The 19,889-nt window shown below is 38.4% G+C and overlaps 1 protein-coding gene and 2 long non-coding RNA genes across 9 annotated transcripts in view; 1 reads left to right on the forward strand and 2 right to left on the reverse strand.

Moving 5' to 3' along the window:
* The window catches only part of LOC129049918 (uncharacterized), a 32,423-nt gene extending 30,215 nt beyond the window's left edge, over window positions 1-2,208 (reverse strand). Inside the window, exons 1-2 of one of the 7 annotated variants that reach the window (XR_008513315.2) lie at window positions 2,160-2,208; window positions 1,662-1,831 (exon numbers count right to left, since the gene is read on the reverse strand). This is a non-coding gene — a long non-coding RNA (uncharacterized LOC129049918). Of the gene's footprint in view, window positions 1-1,661 lie in introns of all 7 variants that reach the window. The other 6 variants (XR_008513316.2, XR_008513311.2, XR_008513309.2 and 3 more) reach the window with 6 other exon arrangements.
* The window catches only part of SYT16 (synaptotagmin 16), a 328,233-nt gene extending 314,928 nt beyond the window's left edge, over window positions 1-13,305 (forward strand). Inside the window, exons 10-14 of the transcript XR_008513308.2 lie at window positions 1,042-1,122; window positions 2,136-2,468; window positions 3,596-3,720; window positions 12,684-12,799; window positions 12,910-13,305. The gene's annotated coding sequence lies outside the window, so the exon portion shown is untranslated. The remainder of the gene's footprint in view (window positions 1-1,041; window positions 1,123-2,135; window positions 2,469-3,595; window positions 3,721-12,683; window positions 12,800-12,909) is intronic.
* Window positions 13,306-13,341: 36 nt separating this feature from the next.
* The window catches only part of LOC129049920 (uncharacterized), a 28,632-nt gene continuing 22,084 nt past the window's right edge, over window positions 13,342-19,889 (reverse strand). The window contains exon 3 of the long non-coding RNA XR_008513319.2: window positions 13,342-19,245. This is a non-coding gene — a long non-coding RNA (uncharacterized LOC129049920). The remainder of the gene's footprint in view (window positions 19,246-19,889) is intronic.

Below are 19,889 nucleotides of genomic sequence, written 5' to 3' on the forward strand. Positions count from 1 at the left end.
TTATAAACAGTGTCTCATTAAGGGAAGAATACTATTTTCTGTATAATAGGCTTTCCCCCAGCTCCCCTCTTTTGCTTGAGTAACTGTAAAGACAGCAACTAGTGGCTGCCTTGAAGGTTAGTGTAAGTGCATGAACTGATAGCTACGTAGCTAAGGTGAAAACAGGGACCTCAAACCAGGCAGGGTAGATTCATCTATTCCCATGCGTTCTTGGTTACCTTTGATGTACCAGGCACTGTGTGCTAGCTTAAAATCTGTTAACCAGGTGAACTAGCTTAAAATCTGGTGTGATGAATATTGTGAAATAGGATTGGTAGGGTGAATTGGGAACATAATTAGGGGGCTAATGTAGTCGGTGGGAGGCTGTCAGGGGAAGCTGCTATGAGGAAGTGGTATTTAAGCTGAGACATGAAAGCTGAGTAGGAGTAAGCCAGGTAAAAGGGAGGCACATTAAGAAAGAAGAAACAGCATGTACAAAATACCTTAGGCAAGTGAGACCCTTCCCTATTCAAGGAAACTGAAAAAAGTCCAGCGTGACTGGACCTTAAAGAGCAAAGAGGAGAGTGTTTTGAGATGAGCTGGACAAGAAGACAAGGCTCACTGAGATATCAGCTGCATCTTGCCCTTATTCCAACTAAGAAGGAAGCAGCAGTGGTGTACTTCTGGCTAGGACCATCTCCTGGATTTGAAGTGTACCCCATCTCAAAGCCCCCTGTCATACCTGATAGCTGAAACTTTATCATCAGATCTTCAACCCACTGTGGCTTATTATTACTTCTTCAGACTGTTCGATTTTAGGTTACCAGCTTTTTAAATCTTAGGGCTAACAAACTGTTAGCTTTGCCACAGGCTTTCAGTAGGTGCTGAGAGAGCAAGCAGGGGGCCCTGAGAGTGGTGGGGCTGCTGGTGTAGCCCCTTCAGCCTCACAGAATGCCAGCCACCAGAGGAATCAATATAACACTACAGAGCAGCCCTGCCCTGGCTCCAAAGACAGCAACTTTTCTTTCTAATTGATTCCCAGTCGTGTTCTCTTCCTTCAAGGCCCTGGCATGACTCTACAGGGAACCAGGGAAGTGATGTGTCTCTTCTTCAGTGTGATTCTCTCTCTGAAGATAGCTTTGGGTAACATTTCTCTAGTAGATTTTTCATCTTCCCTTCTTTAATTTGGCTTACTGGCTACCCAAATTGCCCACTTTGATGTTCTAATCATCCCCCATCCCCAAGAAAACAGCCCTATTTAGCAACAACAACAAAAGCAATGTAAAACACAAAAACATAGCTTGAGATATGAGAAATTATGCAATCATTTGGGTAAATTTATACTAATGTGTACATGTACACTAAAGTATACTAAAGTGCTAAAACATGCACACCTCTAGTCTCCTTTGTGAAAAATACCTTTGCTTTTGTGCATTTTCATGTTAAACAAGTTTACATGTTGGCCTGAGGTTTTAATTAGCTGTTGGACCAAAATGAAGACTTTCTAATTGTGTGAAGGACGTGTTTTAGACCACAAGAACATTTTTTTTTTTTTTTTTTTTTTAATCTGAGGCACCCTGCCAGTAGGCAGCCACAGACAACGCCAAAAGGAATTAGACTCTGGACTGATTTTTATGGATTAGTTAATATATCCCTCCTCAGAATCTATCAAGTGCTCAAACCTGCAGATACAAACACGAACACACTAGGGAGGAGAGTCCCAGAAGGCGGAAGATCCGGTACTGCTCATCCCCAAACGCCTCACCCCGGGTCACACCCACGAACTCATCCGGTTCTCCCTTCTCAGGGTCCTACTCCAAGGCGAAGAGTATCCCAGAGGAAGGGTCAGGGTCTAAAAAAAAACAACAACAACACTGAGCCAAACCCCGCTGCTTCCTCAGCCGCTGAAAGTGCCGCCCCACCCCTCTCCCCAAACCCGACCTCCGTAGGGGACACCGAGCCAAGGCCTGCAGAGAGTGACCTGCCCGGGGAGGCGCGGGGCCGCTCACCTACCCGGGCCCGCGACTCTCGCCCAGCCCCAGCCTCCCAGCCCACTCTGCCGGCCCCAACTTAGCCGAGCGCAGTCGGGACCCCTCTGTCGGGGGTCTTTGTTCGCCGCCCCTCGGCGTTCCAGCTCTCAACCTTGCTCCCAGCAGCCCCCGCCGGCGCACTCGACCTACAGGAAAGTTGCTCCCGAGCTGTGGAGGGGCGTCATCGCCTCCTAGCAACGCTCCTAGCAACCGGGTAACATCTGCTCCCTGTGGTCCAATGCGAGCTGAGAACAGCTGCGCGCCCGCCTAGCGCTGCGAACCCGGAGTGAGAGGCGCTTCAGAGACCGGAGGGACGGACCTGCAGGAGCCAGGGCTGCCCGCCGAGCTGCAGTTGCCGCTACTGCCGCTGTCAGCGCCCGACTGAAGAGTGACAGTCGCAAAAGCAGGAGTGAGCACCGAACCCCGCGCTTCTACCTAACAGGTGCATGCGCCGATCTGGTGAGTGGACCCAGCTCGCAAGGTATGTCTGGATTCATCCAGCCAGGTGACTTCCTCCGAGCTCAGAAGAGACTCCTTTTCTTGAGGGGGAGAATAGGGACGTGTTCCGGGATCCCACCCCGCCCCCAGCCATTGAAGAGTGGCCAGCTGCTGGTCCCAAATGACCTGATTTGATTTTTTAAATGTAAACCTTAGGATTGGTTCTTGGGTGAAGATTCCCCTGCTCTTCGCTATTAGGGTTAGCGTTTGGAAGTTTTCAGTCCTTGTTTTTCCGTTGACTTCGCTGCCTATGTGCGGCTAGGCTGGAAGCAGCAATCGCCCATAGAAAGCCTGTGGTTAAAGCTCAAACGACATAGTGTAGTCTCGACTAATTGAATCAACACGTATGGATAGCAACATTCTTTTTAGGTCCTCCTCTGGAAAGGGTCCATTTGGCCAAGAGCAGCCGTTCACTGTTACTCAACCTCCTGAAAAGTAACCATAGTAACTCACCTCTCTTTTGATGGGATCCTCCTTATTGGCTGCCTATCTACCTTTGGAAAGCGCATCTCTCTAAATTTAGACGATGATGAGATCCGTAAGCATACATCCATGTAGAAAAGGTGCAGTTAAACATGGCCCTTTAAAGAAACGCTGTCTTCAAAGAAAAAGTAGCATTTGGCAATTTCAAATCTTGTGAGAAAGAATGTGCATTCCAAAGAAAGACCGGGTTCATGTTTTGAGCTAACTGCTGGTTTGTTACTTTAGAGGGAATACTTCCTGAAATTATATAAAATCTGGCATTAAAACTTAAGAATGACTCTGATTTTTTTAAAAAAAAAATCAGCCTACTGATAATCTTCCAAAAATAATCTCCCAAGTAAATAACTGGTAAGATGAGTTATTCAGTTATTTCCAAATTTCTTAGGATGGTTAAGATTCCTCATGTTTAAACTTAAATCTGGAGAACACTGAAGTGATTGTGTGTGTTTGAAGGTTTATCTATCTATCTAGTCCAGACCAACCCCATCTCAAATATCTTAGATATTATCCTCCTGCTGCAGGCTTTCTCCTGACTTGAGAACCAGTTCATGTCAGTGCAGTCCTGACTCGCCCGACGTTATTTGTGTCTGTCTCCTTGTTTCAAGATCTCAGGTAACCCATTCATGAGCCTGAGGCTGTGAGAAATGCTCGCTGTGCAAAGGGGAACTCTCACCAGATTTTCTGAAGCTGTTCTAGAAATACACTTTTCGGATTGATTCAGCATTACCAGGTAATTGCTAGCTTAAAAGAAATTACTGTTTAAATATGTATCCAGAGAAATGAATGCTAATGTAACATTACCATAACTTACAAGATCAATATAAGGGGTTGTTTATATAGATGGTTGCTGGGTAGAAGTCAATAGAGGTTTTCTGTAAAAAGGACATTTGTGGGCTGGCAGATTTTCCTCTCTAAGATCCATGCGAATAGGGTGGGCCAAATTAGGTAGCCTGGCTCCGGGAACATGCCAAGCGGAAGCCTACTGTGCACACGAGTGCATGTCTGAATGAAGGAAGTGAGGAGAACTCTCCAAGTTGCAGAAAGAGATTATTGTGATGTTTCAAATTTGATTTGCATAAGGTCATGATGATAGAAACTTATGAGGCTTCAACATTTTAAACTCAATTTTCAAGACTGAATACATCTTAAATGAGTGTTCAACCCTCCAGCATTTGTAACTTTCACATGTACTGTGCCCTTCCTATAGGTAACCAGCCTAGCAAATTACAATCAAATTTATAAGAATATACCATGCTGCATTTCATCCCATTTCTTTCCTCCCTTTATAAAAATAAATAATTGACAATTTTTATTCAGAAACCTATTTGAAAATTTATTCCGGTCTAGTGGTACAGATTTATGAATACCATGAGACTTTAAGATTATTGATCTCTATAGTCACTTATTTAAATATCTGTAGTTTAATAATTTTAAGCATTAAAGATTAGCATTTGAACTGTCAAAAATGTTGGTTTTGTTAGCCCTTAGCACCATCCACCCTTCTCCTTCATTTATCATACTGACCGTATTTTATGGTGAGAAACAACCCAAAGAGACCAATAATATTTACCGTCATCTGCCATGAGATGTGTACAGAGTTCCATTCATGCTATCAATCTGAGGAAAGTTTGAGCAAAGCAGCCACAATTATTGGTTCATGTAGATGAATTAGTTGTGTGATTAGTAACTTATACCACAGCCTATCTCTTATGTCATGTGCATAAAAGTTGAAGATCGTTCAGTGCCCTTTAATTTACGTGAATCAATCTGCCCTTTCATTAAGACCACTGCCACAATCAAAAAGGCCAGTGTAAGAGGTTCCTAAATTTTAATTTTGGTTCTATCATAAATGTGTAATATGCAGAATATATCCTGTGCAACTTTGATAAACGGATCTGTTTGAAAAGTCATGCATCAGAAAATTTTATGGTATTTAGCTTTAAAAAATAAAAATAAATCAAATGGTATCATTATAATATCCACATATAATCCTGGAGACATTGGTGGGTCCAAAGTTAGAGTGTGGAAAAAACTCCACCAATTTTTATTTAAGGATCTAGTACCCTCATCAATTTGAACACCAGCTGCACTAGTATATGTAATGGGTTATAAAGAAGGCACACACTTAGGAGCATAAGATTTGGCTAAAGCTGAGATCAAGCAGGTTAAAACTAAACCAAATTCTAATTTCAGTCTTTTTTACTTATATACTCCATTTGGAAGTTTTTAGGTATGTGTGAAGATTCTATGTTCAATTTTATGTCATGTAAACTTCATGGAATTTAGAAGATGCCTTGATGCACAGACAGATGTTGAAAACTTTTATCAAGAGGTTGAGGCCCTTACCTCCATACCTGGGCTCTCTACTGATGACTCATGTCAGCCGGCATCCCAACAATAACTGTAAAGCCAAGGAATAATCAGTTCAGATTGCTCTATTTGTCAAAGCAATATGCCTTAGAAACCTAGAAAAAGCTAAACTGCTAACTCTGAAGCAGAGGTAGGAGTACATTGAACAAAACCATTCAGCGCTAAAAGAAAGGAAGGATACCTTTGAGTTTTGGGAGAGGCCAATCCTTGTCGATTCTTTTTTCCTTTTTCTGTTTAAGTTGTTTATCTAAATAGTGTTAATACATTAATGTTTACCCTCTGTAATCTAACACCATTTTTTATATTTTCTTTTTTCCTAATTAAATTTATACAAATGGGCTAATTAACAGAGCCATCCAATTCACGGCAATAATTCTCAGCTGGGGGGAAGGGGTGGCGGAAGGATATTACTGAAAAGCACTAAGAGCTAACCAATGTTGTGCTCAATATTGTAATATAGCCTTATGTTTAGAAAATAAAAGAACGACAGAAAGTAAAATGCAGCAAAAAGGCTTCTTGGTAGAAACACAAGAGTTATCTAAATATCAGTGGTGCTTAGAAGGACAGGAGGAACAAGTTTGAGGCTGGGAAGTCTACTCTGCATGTGTATTTCAGAGTACGTGTGGTTTTCAAAGTGCTTAGGAAAAGGGAGCATGAGTAAGGAACATGAAGAAAAGTTGGGAATATTGTAAAGATAGTCAAGACTCAAGAACCTAGAACCTCAATTCCGCCTCCATGTGCTGCTCATTTTACTGCTTTATGGCTCATTTTCTCTCTATCTGATGTGGGGTATAAGACTACAAGCTTAAGTAGATTGCTTGAGCATGAATGTAACACAATTTAATGAAGCACCTACAGCTCTTTAAGAAAAACTTTTATGTTCACGGGTACCTGTGCAGGATTGTTACATGGGTGAATTGTGTGCCACTGGGTTTGGTCTACAGATTATTTCACCACCCCCGTAATAAGTGTAGTACCTGAGAGGTAGTTTTTATATCCTCACCTTCCCCCCCTCAAATAGACCCCTGTGTCTGTTCTTTGCGTTCATGTGTACTCAATGTAGCTCCCACTTATAAATGAGAAGATGCAGTATTTGGTTTTCTGTTCATGTATTAGTTCTCTTAGGATAATGGCTTCCAGCTCCATCTATGTTGATGCAAAGGACATGATTTCATTCTTTTTTATGGCTGTTATAGTATGGCTGTGTGCTATTCCATGGAAGCACCTATAGCTCTTTAGCGAAAAGGTACCCTGTGAATGAAAATTATTTCACCACTAGAGCAATTCCAGGTGAAACACAAATCAGATACCATATGAGTGAGGGCAGAGAGTCACCCAACTCCTAGCGAATCCTTATGTGTTTTAAAGTGAGTAAAATTAATGATTAGTTCAATCTTATGTTTTTTTACAACCCTTTTGGGCTAGCAGAAGCAACATTGGCTTGGATAGATGCTTTTGTTAATATACTCAAGCAGGGAGTGGTGGTGGTGGTGATATCAAAGTGGAAGACAATGTGAGTGATATAGATCAGGTATTTTTAGAAAGGCCACTATTATCCATAGGTGAGGGATTAAAACTCTTTTCTTTGAGTACCAGTCCTGGGTATTGAGGGAAGTTGTAGTACCTCTCTAGCATATCTCTAGGTATGGATTTCTTGGAACCCATATACTACAATGTGGTTCCAAAAAAGCAATTTTCTTTCTAATTCATTTCTACTTTCCAAGGTAAAAGATGGGGTAAAAGGAAGCATCATTCCTCAAAATCAGGAATGCACTTCTAGGGGGTGGAAAATCAAAAAGTTTACCCAAAAAGCCTCCTGCACTTCGCCTCTAAATTTCTATCATTAGCAGGGCCAGATCACAGCAGCAATTGGCTTTAGTGCAGCATCTAAGGAAACCTAATGGTGTTCTGTTTGGTTCAGAGACCATTACCACTGGAGCAGGATAGGCTTGTGGAACTGGTGGGGTTTTCTTTACTATTCCATGCCTGTGCTTGGGGTTATCCCAAGGGACATGGATGCAATCTAGTACCAGACAATGCTGCTGGTGTCTTGAGAAACTCTTCTAAGTCATTGGCTCTCAGTATTCCTGGAAGTTCCTAAGAAAGTCTGCTAGGAGCTGGAACTTGTTAGTAATTCTAAATTGCCAGTAAAGTCAATATTGTGCTTGGGTTGGATAAATCTGAAGAAACAGATTGCTCCATTGATTTGGAGATAAAACCTGACACTGAGTTCTGCTACCATAAAGGATGTTATCCAGAAAGGTGCTAGGCAAGGGGGTTATGAGAGAGAAGAAAGATGGCTGATGGAAAATTGCTAAACATCAACAGAGCCAAAGGTCTCCAGAAGGCACAGCATCATAGCCTTGAACTTTGCACCCATCTACCTTCTTGAATACACTCATGAATGCTTCATGCAGCCCATGCTTAGCACTAAAGAGAGGACCAGTGTCCTAGGTATAATATAATGCTGCTGAACAGGATATGTACATATGATTTCAAAATGAAGTCACTGCAATAATAATACGTAACATTTGCTGAGCAGGAAATATGAGCACATGTGACAGGCACTGAGTAACTGCTTTTTAAACATCATCTCTTCTAATTCCAGTAAAACTCAATGAGTTTGATATTGTCCCCCCATTTAACAGATAAAGAAAAGTTAGGCTCTTTGAGTTTAAATATCTTGGCCAAAGTCAGTAAGCAAATAAACTGTAGAGCTGGTATTTGAACTAGTGCCGTTGGACAGAACTAGAAGGTTATGCTGAAGTATTTTAAGCCATGCAGCGAGACTGCAGAATGTGGTTAGCAGGGACAGATGGGGTAACTCTTTCTAATCAACTGTGGTCATGGCCCTCAAGGAAATATCTCCAGTAGCTTTGTCACCAGCAAAGCATTATTTAGCTAGACAGGGACAATTGCACTTTTAAAGGCTCATGCCAGGCTAACATGTTACAAAGAAAAATCAGTAAGACATTGTGAAGCTGAGGTGCCTGATTTATCTATAACACAAGTCAGTTGTTGATCTGAGATGGAACCCACCTTCTTTCTCCTCCTTGATCAGCCTCCACCCCTTCTGTCTGTGGGGAGGATGCACACATCTAATAGGATGGTTTCAACTCTGTTTTTGGAATGTTTTGATTTAAGTGTTGTGGGGGGAAAAATGAAAACCAAAGTAAAATTAGGATATATTGAACTCATCACTTCTTCACCGTGTCTCCAGCTTTGAGTCTTGACAAAGAATGGATTACTTTGACAGGAGTTGTTCTTTTTACTGTGGTCTGTTATCTCAAACCGTTTGTAAATTAATTTGCTGATGATGTTTCCTTAATGTACTGTCCCCAGGCCATGTACCAAATGAAATCACTTGCACCGTAATAGGATTTTAGTTTTCTGGAGGCAGAAGCAGAGCAATAAGGAAGAGCATTTGAGCAATCATTTGTAATTACATTTTAAACATTTATTTAAAGAATTATATATAAATTGTATTGCTAGAACTCTAATGACAGGGATGGTCACTCTGTTCCGTAACTTTTAATTTGTTGGTTATTTATGTTTTATACTACCAAATACACTGAGCTTGGCACAGATATTTTATGGGCCCAGAGGATATAGCATTAGAAGCAGCTTGAATATTCAAGCCAGCGTTAGCCATTTCACTTTCAGAGATAAATTTAGGCTCAGCCTAATTCATTTTTGTAATTTACATACTGTTCTCAGAGCTCAGAACACTCAGAATGTGAAGACATAAAGTCATTTCATTTTTTTCTTGTCTATTTCGTCATCTTTATTTGAATAATAGGCTGGGTTGAGTTTGGCCTTTTAGTTGCAGGAGAACTATAACAGATTCACACATGTTTACTGAATCATAACAACCAAATGTTTTTGGATAGTCAGATCAACTTTAATTAATTATCCAGATGATTACCTGTATGTTTCAAAAATAGTTACACCTCCTTCACCCAAAATGCATGACCAGTGGCAATACACCAGAAATATTTGGAGTTGTTATAGAATCTGTACTACTTTTTTTCAGCTTGATCATTTGTAATGTCTTCTTGCAGTTTTTTTAACTGTCTGATTACAATCTAGTATCTTTGGGAGGCAGGGTGGTGGAGTCTTTGAGTCAGAGCTAGGAGGCCAGGCTGAGCTCTGCTTCTATGTGGTAGATTTGTGACTAATGGCACAAATAAGGTCTACAATTTGATTGAGTGTTTACTATATGCTAGGCACAGTGCCAGTCACTTTCTATGAATTATTTCAATGATCTTATGAGCCAGTGTTATTTCTATCCTTACTTTACAAATGAGATTTCTAGAGAGTTTATATAATTTGCTCAAAGTCACACAAATAAGAAGCAGCAGAGCTGGAATTCAGACCACTTCCATCTGACTTCAAAACCCAAACTCTTAGCCACATACCAGAATGTAAATTATTGAACTCGTCTGGGCTGTAGTTTTCTCATCTGGACACTGAGGAGGCTGAATCAGGTAATGGATACATAGTTATCAGCTCCGAATGTTTTGAGTTCTAAGCCAGCCAAGCAAACAGATGTAGGAACTTATGTTTGCTATATATTTTAACCTAAAAGTGGCTAGAACCATCCTCCAAAATTGATACTGAAAACATTTTAAATAGCTAAACAGCTTGCAGGGAGGTAATTGTCAAACTGATACCAGCTGTGAAGGCTTTTCAGCATTTTAACAACCCATAGGGGTATTTTTTAAGAGCAATAAACTAAATGGCTAAGTGTGTTGCCCACAGAGGAGCTGAGACTCAAATCTAGAACTCCTGAGAATTTTCTCTGTATTTTCAGGATCTGATACATTCAGTATATTAGGCTAATTGGTTGATGATAGCCAGACAGTCTTTATGAACCTTGGAATCATTTGATAAGATTTTTTTGGTCTTGATCTGTTAAATAAAAATATCGTTCCTGGAGGTACACTTGGGAGCCAGAACTATAAGTTTGTTTGTCATTTGGTTCTCTAATCTGCCACCTGCCTTCCCTTGTATTACTCATTAAGATTCTTAATTGGTCATAAATGCTGTAGATATTGCATTACATTGGAAGATAAAATGAGCAGACATTTTAAAAAGATACATATAAGAAAGTCATGTTTGCTCATGATGAAGTTACTCATCTCATTTTCTAGTCTTTTCTCACCGTCACCTACACTGTAGTAATTCATTAGAGCTTGTTAAAAAAATTAGAGACCTGCCCAGCTATAATGCTAATAATAGCCATTGATGCTTCTCAATGTGAACCCAGGAAAAGTGACTTCATTCTTCACTATTGAGTTAAAATGCAGTCTGGCTTTGCTCATGAGGCTAAAGCATCTAAGCCAGTGTAGGGAAGAAATAGCAACAACAACAATCAATGAAGCCAATTGCCTGGCATTCTATTGATATGGCAATCAGCTGATTGACTGAATAGTCTGCTCTTAACTTGTTGCCATGGTGCTACTACTACACCTGCTGAATGCTGCAACCTAGAGGCTCTCAAAATGCAATCCCCAGACTGGCAGCATCAGCATCACCTGGAAATTTGTTAGAAATGCAAATTCACTGCTGCTAGCCCAGATCTACTGGATTAGAAACTCTGGGGGTGGGACCCAGCAATTTGGTTTAACATACCCTCCAGATAATTCTGATGCTCACTAACATTGGAAAACTACCATTACATCAATTAGTTAAACAGTTTAAAAAGGAGTACAAGTAATTGTCACACGGGATAACCCAAAGCTTCACCTAATTATTTGATTAAATCCTTAAAAAATATACCAAAGAAAATGCAGTTTACTAAAAAACAGGCCCTGAGAAACCTGGTTTCAGTGATGCTTTCTTTGTTCTCTATACAATCAGTTTTGTTCTTCTTTCCTAAAATTTGAAATCAGTGAAAACTCTGTATAAGCCGAGTTTGCTTACTGAATTCAGGGATTGTGTAGGTATAGTAGCAACTATTGTCTTTGCTTCAGTTCAGTTGTGAATTATCATGACATATTCATTTCTTTTAAGATCAGATACACCAGTGTTTTAAAATTCTTCATTCCCTTAACAAAACATAACAACTATAACTTAAGGCTCTCTTGGGTTAATAATCCGCAGTGATGCCAGTGAAAAACTGGAATGCTTGGGAATGATTTTGTAGCTTTTCTTACTGACTGAGGAAAATTATTTAGCTACAAAAAGTTGCGGGAAGCTTTTGTAGCTTAGATGCCACTGAGTTGGAGGACAAACTAGAAAAGGCAAATTCTTGAACACATTTTAAATATTTAAGCTTAGAAAAATTTAGGATTTTAGAGGAAAACCATCAAATGTCTTGCTGTAGATTTATTTAACACATACATTATTCATTATTTTGTGAACTAAATGGTCTCAACACATAGGAATATTTGAGGATGTGTATTAGGGTAAAATAAATTATGTTTAAATATGAAGTTTCTTTCTGGCCTTGTCCCCTGAGGTTGAATGAGAATTGAACTGGACTCAATTTGTTTTCTAAATTCATTCAGTGCTTTCTCTAGGAAGCTGCTTGTCTTTAGCTTTTAAAGTAGCTCTTGCCTCCTTTTTGTGATATGAGTGCCACCTAGAGTACACTCTGGGAACTCCCTTAAGCACTACCGTTAAACTAAACGATTACTGAAAATTGGCTTTTGGAACTCCGTCCTTCCTTAAACAAGTCAGAACCTCAGTAGCAATCGTATTTTAAAGGAGAAAACAAAGGTCTTCGCTTTCAGTATTATGACAAGGTCAAGTCTGCAAGTCAGAACGTTACCTAAATCTTTCATTTACTTAGAACACCATTAAACCATGTGTTAGGACGATGGCTACACCGTGATCATATCATAGAGTGTTTTGTCTATAGATACACCATTATTTCTTTAACGTGTAATTGGGCTGCCGACTATTTTATGCCAATTTGATTAACCTAGTAACACTAAATTTTCTCTGTATTAGGCAGTCTAACTAAAAGAATGATGAAAAATTTCTTTTCTCCTCCCATTACATTCCATTTCAAATTTGGGTGTGTTTTGACATTAAATGGCATGAAATAAAATAGTATATTGGTATTTGATTTCTGAGGGGCTGCATAAGGAAATAAACATGAGTATCCTATCTAGAACATCTGTTTTGGGTCTGAATGGTGGTATTTTCCTGCCTGCAGGCTTTTCAATCCAGGGCAGTTGTCACTGCTTCACCACGTTGAAGGGAGAATACCAATTTCCAGGATCACCAGTTTATTTTTATAGATAAAATTTATATTATAAGATACTATTTGCCACAATAAAATCTGACCTTTCCCCAATTATTTTATTTGTTTAGCTTATCCAACAAAGGTATTAACATATACATTAACAACGTCGAAAGTAGCCTACTTTAAGAGAAAATATGCAGAAGAAGAAGATTTACATCAAGATTACCATGGGTATTTTCCAAAAGTAAGGGTTTGCTTATTATTATTTTTTCATTTTTATGAATGTTGTCAACATAAAAAGCTGTAGTTTTTGTTTTTCTAAATATAGATTTAATGATCGTGTTTGCTTTCCAGCACCTGATATTACCTGAGGACAGAACTTGCATTCTCAAACTTTCTCTGGAGAAGCTCAGGTTTCTTGAAGACCCAGAAACCTACTTAAGAAGGTCTGTGTTAATTAACAATTTGCTGAGGAAGATACATCTAGAGACGGAGAAAGAGAGCTATGAATACTTTAAAGAAGCTCCCTGTTATAAGACTGCATATTCTGATACAAGAAAACGGCTGAAGTTTATGGTACAGGAATGCTGTTCTCAGTCTCTCTATTATGAAGAGCTGCATTCGTATCATATTGTGCCTTATGCTTCGGAGAATGCCATTTATGAAATGGGCTACACTAGCAGCCACTTGGAGCAAAATTCTCAGTTGCTTATTTATAAAATGAATTAAAGTAACTGTTAAGTCCATTGATACTTTGTTTCTAAATGCTTGAACTGTTTATAGTGAAGATGTTAATATAAGGCACTCATTACCAGTGCACTTGATATCAAAGATGAGATGCATGCTGAACTGATTGGAGAGAGCAATGGTTATTACTCAGCAGTCCTTAGAATCATCAAATTGAATAGAAAATATGTTCACATATGATAAAGCGGTCAATTAGTGCTTTAGAAGCAAAGATTTTTTTTAAACATAAGATGTGTAGGAAGGGGCCTACGTTAAACAATTATACAGATGAAAAATTTTCTTTTATGCCCTGATTTCCAAATTCTGCCACTCTTACTGGAAAGTAATGAAAGTAACAGATTAAATTGATAATGCCATGTCCCTGAGGATGAAGGGTGGAAAACATTTAATTTTCTGTAAATGATATGAGGAAGGGCTGGTTCTTTCTGAAGTGCTTTGACTTGTCAAGCATTGTGCCAAATAATTGTTTGACACCATTGTCCTTTTACCATTAGTAGCAATTCGAGATGGGGCAAAGACACTACAACTAAACTGCTGAATGTAACAACCAGATTACTCCAAACTGATCCATTTTACTATTTTGCGGGGAGGGCTTAGACTTTTCTCTTTAAAAGTGAAACTTAACAAAATAGCCTTGCAGATGGGCTTATCTATAAGTTCTACAGGTTGGCTAAAATTTGTGGTGGGCCTTTAGCTAGTAGTTCACATTTTATTTATATATTTTTTTTATAGGCTGTGAAGCTCAGGAAAAGGGTAGGCAGGTAAAATTTGTTTTTAATGAGTTGATACTTTTTAGAAACCTTATCTGCAAAAATTAATGAGAACAACAAATTCCACATGATGTTATTTCTTCATCTAGCTAAGAGTACATTTAAGGCTGCCTGGATGAAACTTTGCACTGATTTTTGTATAATAGTTGATCATTCACTATTTGACAAATTGTTTCAGAATGCCTTTGGTGGTGAAGTTTAGATAAGTCCCTATGTTTTGCAATTTTACAGATAATTATTTAACAAGTTGGATAGATTCATGAAATTGTTTGAAGTGGTTCATACTGTTCTTTCAGGTTTGAGTGAGATGTCTGATTTCAGTGTCTGAAGTTTTGTCCTATGGAGCATATCATTTAAAGAATTGCCATTAACTGATAAAACAGATTGGAAAAACTAGGTGCCAAAGGTGTATTTAAGAAAATACCAAAGACTCAAAGATGAGTGTTAGGAAGACTATGATAAATGAAGATAAGAATCTAAAGTACAGATTGCATAGGACATAGAAGAACATTGTTAAAGGGGTTTGGAATGATTTGCTTACTAATGTGCTTTCAGAACACTTTATACATAATAATGGTAATCAAAGGCATTGCTTTAAATGAAGATACTACAGACCTTTAGGAATCATATACCTTGGAAAACAATCTATGTATGGTGACTTGTCAACAAAGTATCTTCCCTAGTTGGGTGCCAACTTGTAACCAAGAAGACTTTCTTCTGTTCAAGAGAAATTTGGTTTTAGTTTTGATTCAATACTTGGTCCCTCTAATTAATCACTGGGGTGATTAACATGAATTCCGTTGGTATAAAGAGTATTGGTTCCCGAATTAGCCTGCGTTGTTGAAGACCACATAGATGTATTACTGATAAGACTATGAGGCAAAATTAGGAAGAAATGCTTTAGGAGAAACTAAAAAATTATAATTTAGGTTAATTTTTAAAGGCAATTTAGTATAAATGGTGAGCTAGCTTTGAAATACAGATTTAAATGTTTAAAAATTAATTTGTGGGCAAGATTTGGTACCAAAGTTTCAAAAATTTTATTTCACTGCTTATAAAATACTTTATCAGAACACTTATTTTAAAAAATAACATCTTATTTGAAAAACTCCAAATTTGATGGGATAGTTACACCATCATACAATTTTAAAGGTAGAATTAGCTTTCTAATACTTTAAAATATTTTCTGAAATGAACATTTCACTTGGCTTAGGACCGTGTCTATAAGTAAAAGACAGCAATGCTAATAGATATGACTTACAAAAATGCCACATATCGAAATTGATTGAGGACTGAAATATATATACTTTGGCATTGAGAAGAGAGGAAGATAAAAAAATCAAAAAAGTGTGACATTGTAATATTTATTGTATTTAATAAATCTTGAAGAAAGAACTCTTGAGCAATGAACCAGTGACAGATATAAAAGCCTGTTTTATTTGATGACATCATTAACTGAGTTTTCTCATCTATACATTCATACATCAAGAAGGAACTGTCTTAAAAACCAGTGTTTTTTTTTTAAGTTCTAGTATACATGTGCAGAATGTGCAGGTTTGTTACATAGGTATACACGTGCCATGGTGGTTTGCTGCACCCATCAACCTGTCATCTACATTAGGTATTTCTCCTAATGCTACCCCTCCCCAGTGATATTTGTTAATATGCTTTTTTAAAAAAGTGTCTGCCTTGAAACAGGTAATTAAAAAATATCTTGTAGGGCATTTAATTATTTTCCCAATAAACAACTCATAGATAAGGGGTTGACTAATGTTATCTTGATTTAGAAAATTTGTATGTAAACTGTGTAAACTTGTCTGAGTGAACTAATAGACTACTGGGGTTTTAGCATGGCAAACTGATATATAGGGAGACCCAAATACAGGCTTGCTTTGCTGATTACCCAGCGTGCTTTATTACAGGAGATGCAAAAGGTGGAAGACCAGCTACAACTTTTTTTTTTTTTTTTTAAACCTGGACATCCTGTCTCTGGTGACAAGAGCCATCCTTATGATAAGGAAGGTGAGACAGAAAATGGAGAGCCTTTGGTAATGTTGATCTTTCTTGTGGGTGTCCACCTAGCCTAAAGGCCAAGTGAAGAAGAACGTAAAAAAGTAGAAGAGGAAAAATGAAGAAAAGAGGAAAAAGAGGGTGGGGCCAGAGAAATAAAGAGTAGGATTAGTAAGTGAAAGAAAAAGTAGCTTTGTTGTGTGGGGGGGCTGTTCTTGCTTGCTGTACTCAATTTTGCTTTCCTGTGTCTGCTGTACACAAAACACCTGATCTCTGCGATGTATTGATCCTTTCTTTCATTCACCTATGATGCATAAGACTAGATTATTTTCGGCATATCTACTATTTGCAATGTGTTACTACTGTAAAATATCCCTCAAACTGAGCTCTTTGGGTGGATAAGCAAAGGAAAAATAGAAAATAATTAAGGTGAGGGAAAGGCTAAAGGATAAGCCTGTGTATAAATGGGAAATGGATAAGCTCAAATGCATTATCTGGTTTCAATGTAACACCCAACATTTAACAAAGTCAGTGCTAGAAGACTTGAAAATAAGTGCAATTTACCACCATCTATTGAGCAGCTATTATGAGCCAGGCACTGTGCTAGGGCTGGGGATACATAAGTGAATGATGCACAGTCCCAGAACTCAGATTATTTGGTTTTGTTTTACCACATCCAAATGCAGTACCTGCATTTCTCTTTTCCAAACTGGGATGGCTATCAAACATGCCTTTCAGAAAGTGTTTGCAGGTGAGAAGATGTGCAAGGTGAAGGAAAGTTTTCCTGACCCAGACCTTAGAAGGAAAGGAGAGGATACATTTTGCTTTACAGCATATTTATTGTTGGCAAAAAGCCACTATTGCCTAAGGGAAGTATGGCTGACCTTAGCCCATCCCTGGGGCATATCTTGTGCGTGTGGTGGGGAGACAAATCAGGTAGGGAACAATTCCTTCTCCCCTTACCTCTCTAGCTTCCATGTTCTTTTATGGGACAAATCAGATTAATATTAATGTTAAGGAGAGCCTTAAAAGAGAAAGAGAATCAATAAATCACAGCCTGAAAGTTGTGTATGTTGTGTGCAAGCTCAGAGGGGCAGCCTTCTTTAATTCGCCTTGTGCTGGTGAGTTGCTTGAATGAACTTTGGCATTTCTTAACACCAGGTACTGGGGCCCACCTTCCTTCTCTCCCTCTGGTTTCCTCTTTAAATCACAGCCTGACCCCAGTCTTTATAGTCCATTGTAAGTGGATGTTATGGTTCTATTCTTCGCCCACAACTTGCTCCCTATCATTGATACTTAGAGGAAAGTAACGATTTGCAGTACTGGCTGAACTCCTTTGGGAAAGTTTCTGGAGTGTATCAAATAAGAATTCATCATAGTAACATGGTCATTACTGGCTGAACAAAATTCTTTTTGAAACTATTGTACTTAGTCATTAAATAATTGTTTACTAAGGCAATTTTCATGTTTCTAGAATTCAGTGTAATAGTTAACAGCTGTATATGTCTCACAAAAGAAACTACTTAGGTTGGAAACAATGGGAGGTTGTGTATAATTAATTCAATCAGGTCATTAATATTTATGTAACATATGGCATTTTAATTTATATGTTCCCATTCTGATACTTCATTACTATACAGCAGCAACAAGATAAATTTCAGGTTTTTTGTTTTTTTATTAAATGGGCCGTGTCTAAAAGTTGTTACATTCCTGGTTGAATATTATGGACAAAATTTCCCCATTAAAGTAGTTTTGTCTTTCTCAAGGATTATCCTTTAGGGTTGGGTGGATTAAAAACATTACATTAGTGCTTCTTGAGCATACAAGTCACTAGGGATCTTGTGAAAATACAGATTCCTTTTAGTAGGTTTGGGATCAGGAATGAAGGTCTTCATCTCTCAAATCTCCCAGGTGATGTGGATGCTGCCAATCCATCGACCACACTTTGAGTTGGGAGATACGTCTTTTGAGAAATATGCACACTGAAGCCTATACTCTTAAACTTTCAAAGACTCTGTGTTCATGTCTGTGTTCTGCAAGAATTTTTTTTCTTTTAAGAAATAAACTGCATGAAGTAAAATCAGAAAACCATAACACTGGTTTTCCAAATTTGCCACAAATACTATAATACTCTGTAGAGTAAAATGCAAAGATTATTCCTGTTACAAGTTTTCTCTGTATCAAGTGCAGGAAAGGAACATGGGTAGAGTCATGTACCATTTTTATCAGTCAGGAGATGACACGTGGTAAATTTCTCTTCTTGATTTTCCTCTTGATTATACTCACATAAGGGAGCTCCATTTGGTAAGAAAGTTGAAATTCTGTTCACAGTTAACAAGAATTTAGCGATTTCTTGCTTGGCAAAATCTGAGATAACCTTACAAAAACATCCTACATTAAATTCAGAATTTTGGGTAGCTGCATAAGCTGAAGATTATGGAAAACCTGTGCTGAAAATGGCACCTGGATCTGTAACTTCTTGTCTTGAACTCTTTTTTGAGCTTTATTCTGTGAGAGATCTTCCCCTACAGTGATTTTTTCTGTTTCTCCTCAGTCGCTGGGGTCTCAGTAAGGGGTGGAGGATTGGTGTAAATGAGAGAGTCACATAAATTGTCTAATTTGAGCATGCCAAGTGATTTTTGTCAGGCTCTTTTGGTCATAAAATTTTGGTATAGCTATTGTGAAATATAGTGTCATAAATTTGTCATAAACCATTAATGAAGGAAGAGAAGCAGAAATTTATTTCTGTGGGAATGCACTCAAATATCAAGCAGATGGTGTTCTACAACATTTATTTGGGAAAATGTGTATCTGTTACATAATCTAAAATATGTCTTTTTCACATTTAAAAATATTTGGGTCATGATTTAGAGTTTTTATTGGATTGTTTTTTAAACTGAGAGGAAGAAGAAAGGTAATTGTATTTTAAAACATTTGACTTGTTACTAATAAAATTTTATTTCTGGTGAAATATAGGTGCCTTTGTTAAGTAGGGGAGGTGGGATCATGAACATCTGGCAGCTGCTGTAGTCCCTTTTTTCCAGAGGCATCATTTTAAAGTCAAATGCTTATATTTCTTTCAGCAGTTTGTTTTCAGCACAGTTTGCTTAAGGATTTAGAAGATATTCCCAGTCTCCTGGCACAGTTTCTTCACTGAGTGACCCTGAAATGGTTTTTAGATAGTGCAAGTCATTAAAAAGACACAACAGAACTGACTGCATTTGGCATTATTTAAACATAACAACTATAAATCTCAGGGTGAAAGATAGCTCCTCTACCCATTGAACAGCAGTGGGTGTGTGCATCATTCTCCATGATTCCTTAGGTGAACTGGGCATTAGATGAACTTGGATTCATTAGGTGAACTGGGCATTAGATGAACTTGGATTCATTAGGTGAACTGGCACGCACCAGAGAGATAGGCGTCCCTCTTTTTCTAGCAGGAGCTAGTGTTTGTTATCAGCTTTGCAGACTGATGATCCTAGGGGCCCCTAAAAAACACTGACTCACGTGGGGCATCAGTGCCCATGTAGGTGTTTCAAAGCAAATAACCTTTTTCTGTGTATATCCAGTGTTTTAGTCTGTTCTCTCACTGCTAATAAAGACATACCTAAGACTGGGTAATTTATAAAGGAAAGAAGTTTAATGGACTCACAGTTCCACATGGCTGGGGAGGCTTCACAATCATGGCAGAAGGCAAATGGGGAGCAAAGTCATGTCTTACATGGCAGCAGGCAAGAGAGCTTGTGCAGGAGAACTCTCATTTATAAAACCATCAGATAGCATGAGATTTATTCACTACCATAA

Source organism: Pongo abelii, chromosome 15 (genome assembly GCF_028885655.2).
Source record: "Pongo abelii isolate AG06213 chromosome 15, NHGRI_mPonAbe1-v2.0_pri, whole genome shotgun sequence".
Taxonomy (NCBI): domain Eukaryota; kingdom Metazoa; phylum Chordata; class Mammalia; order Primates; family Hominidae; genus Pongo; species Pongo abelii.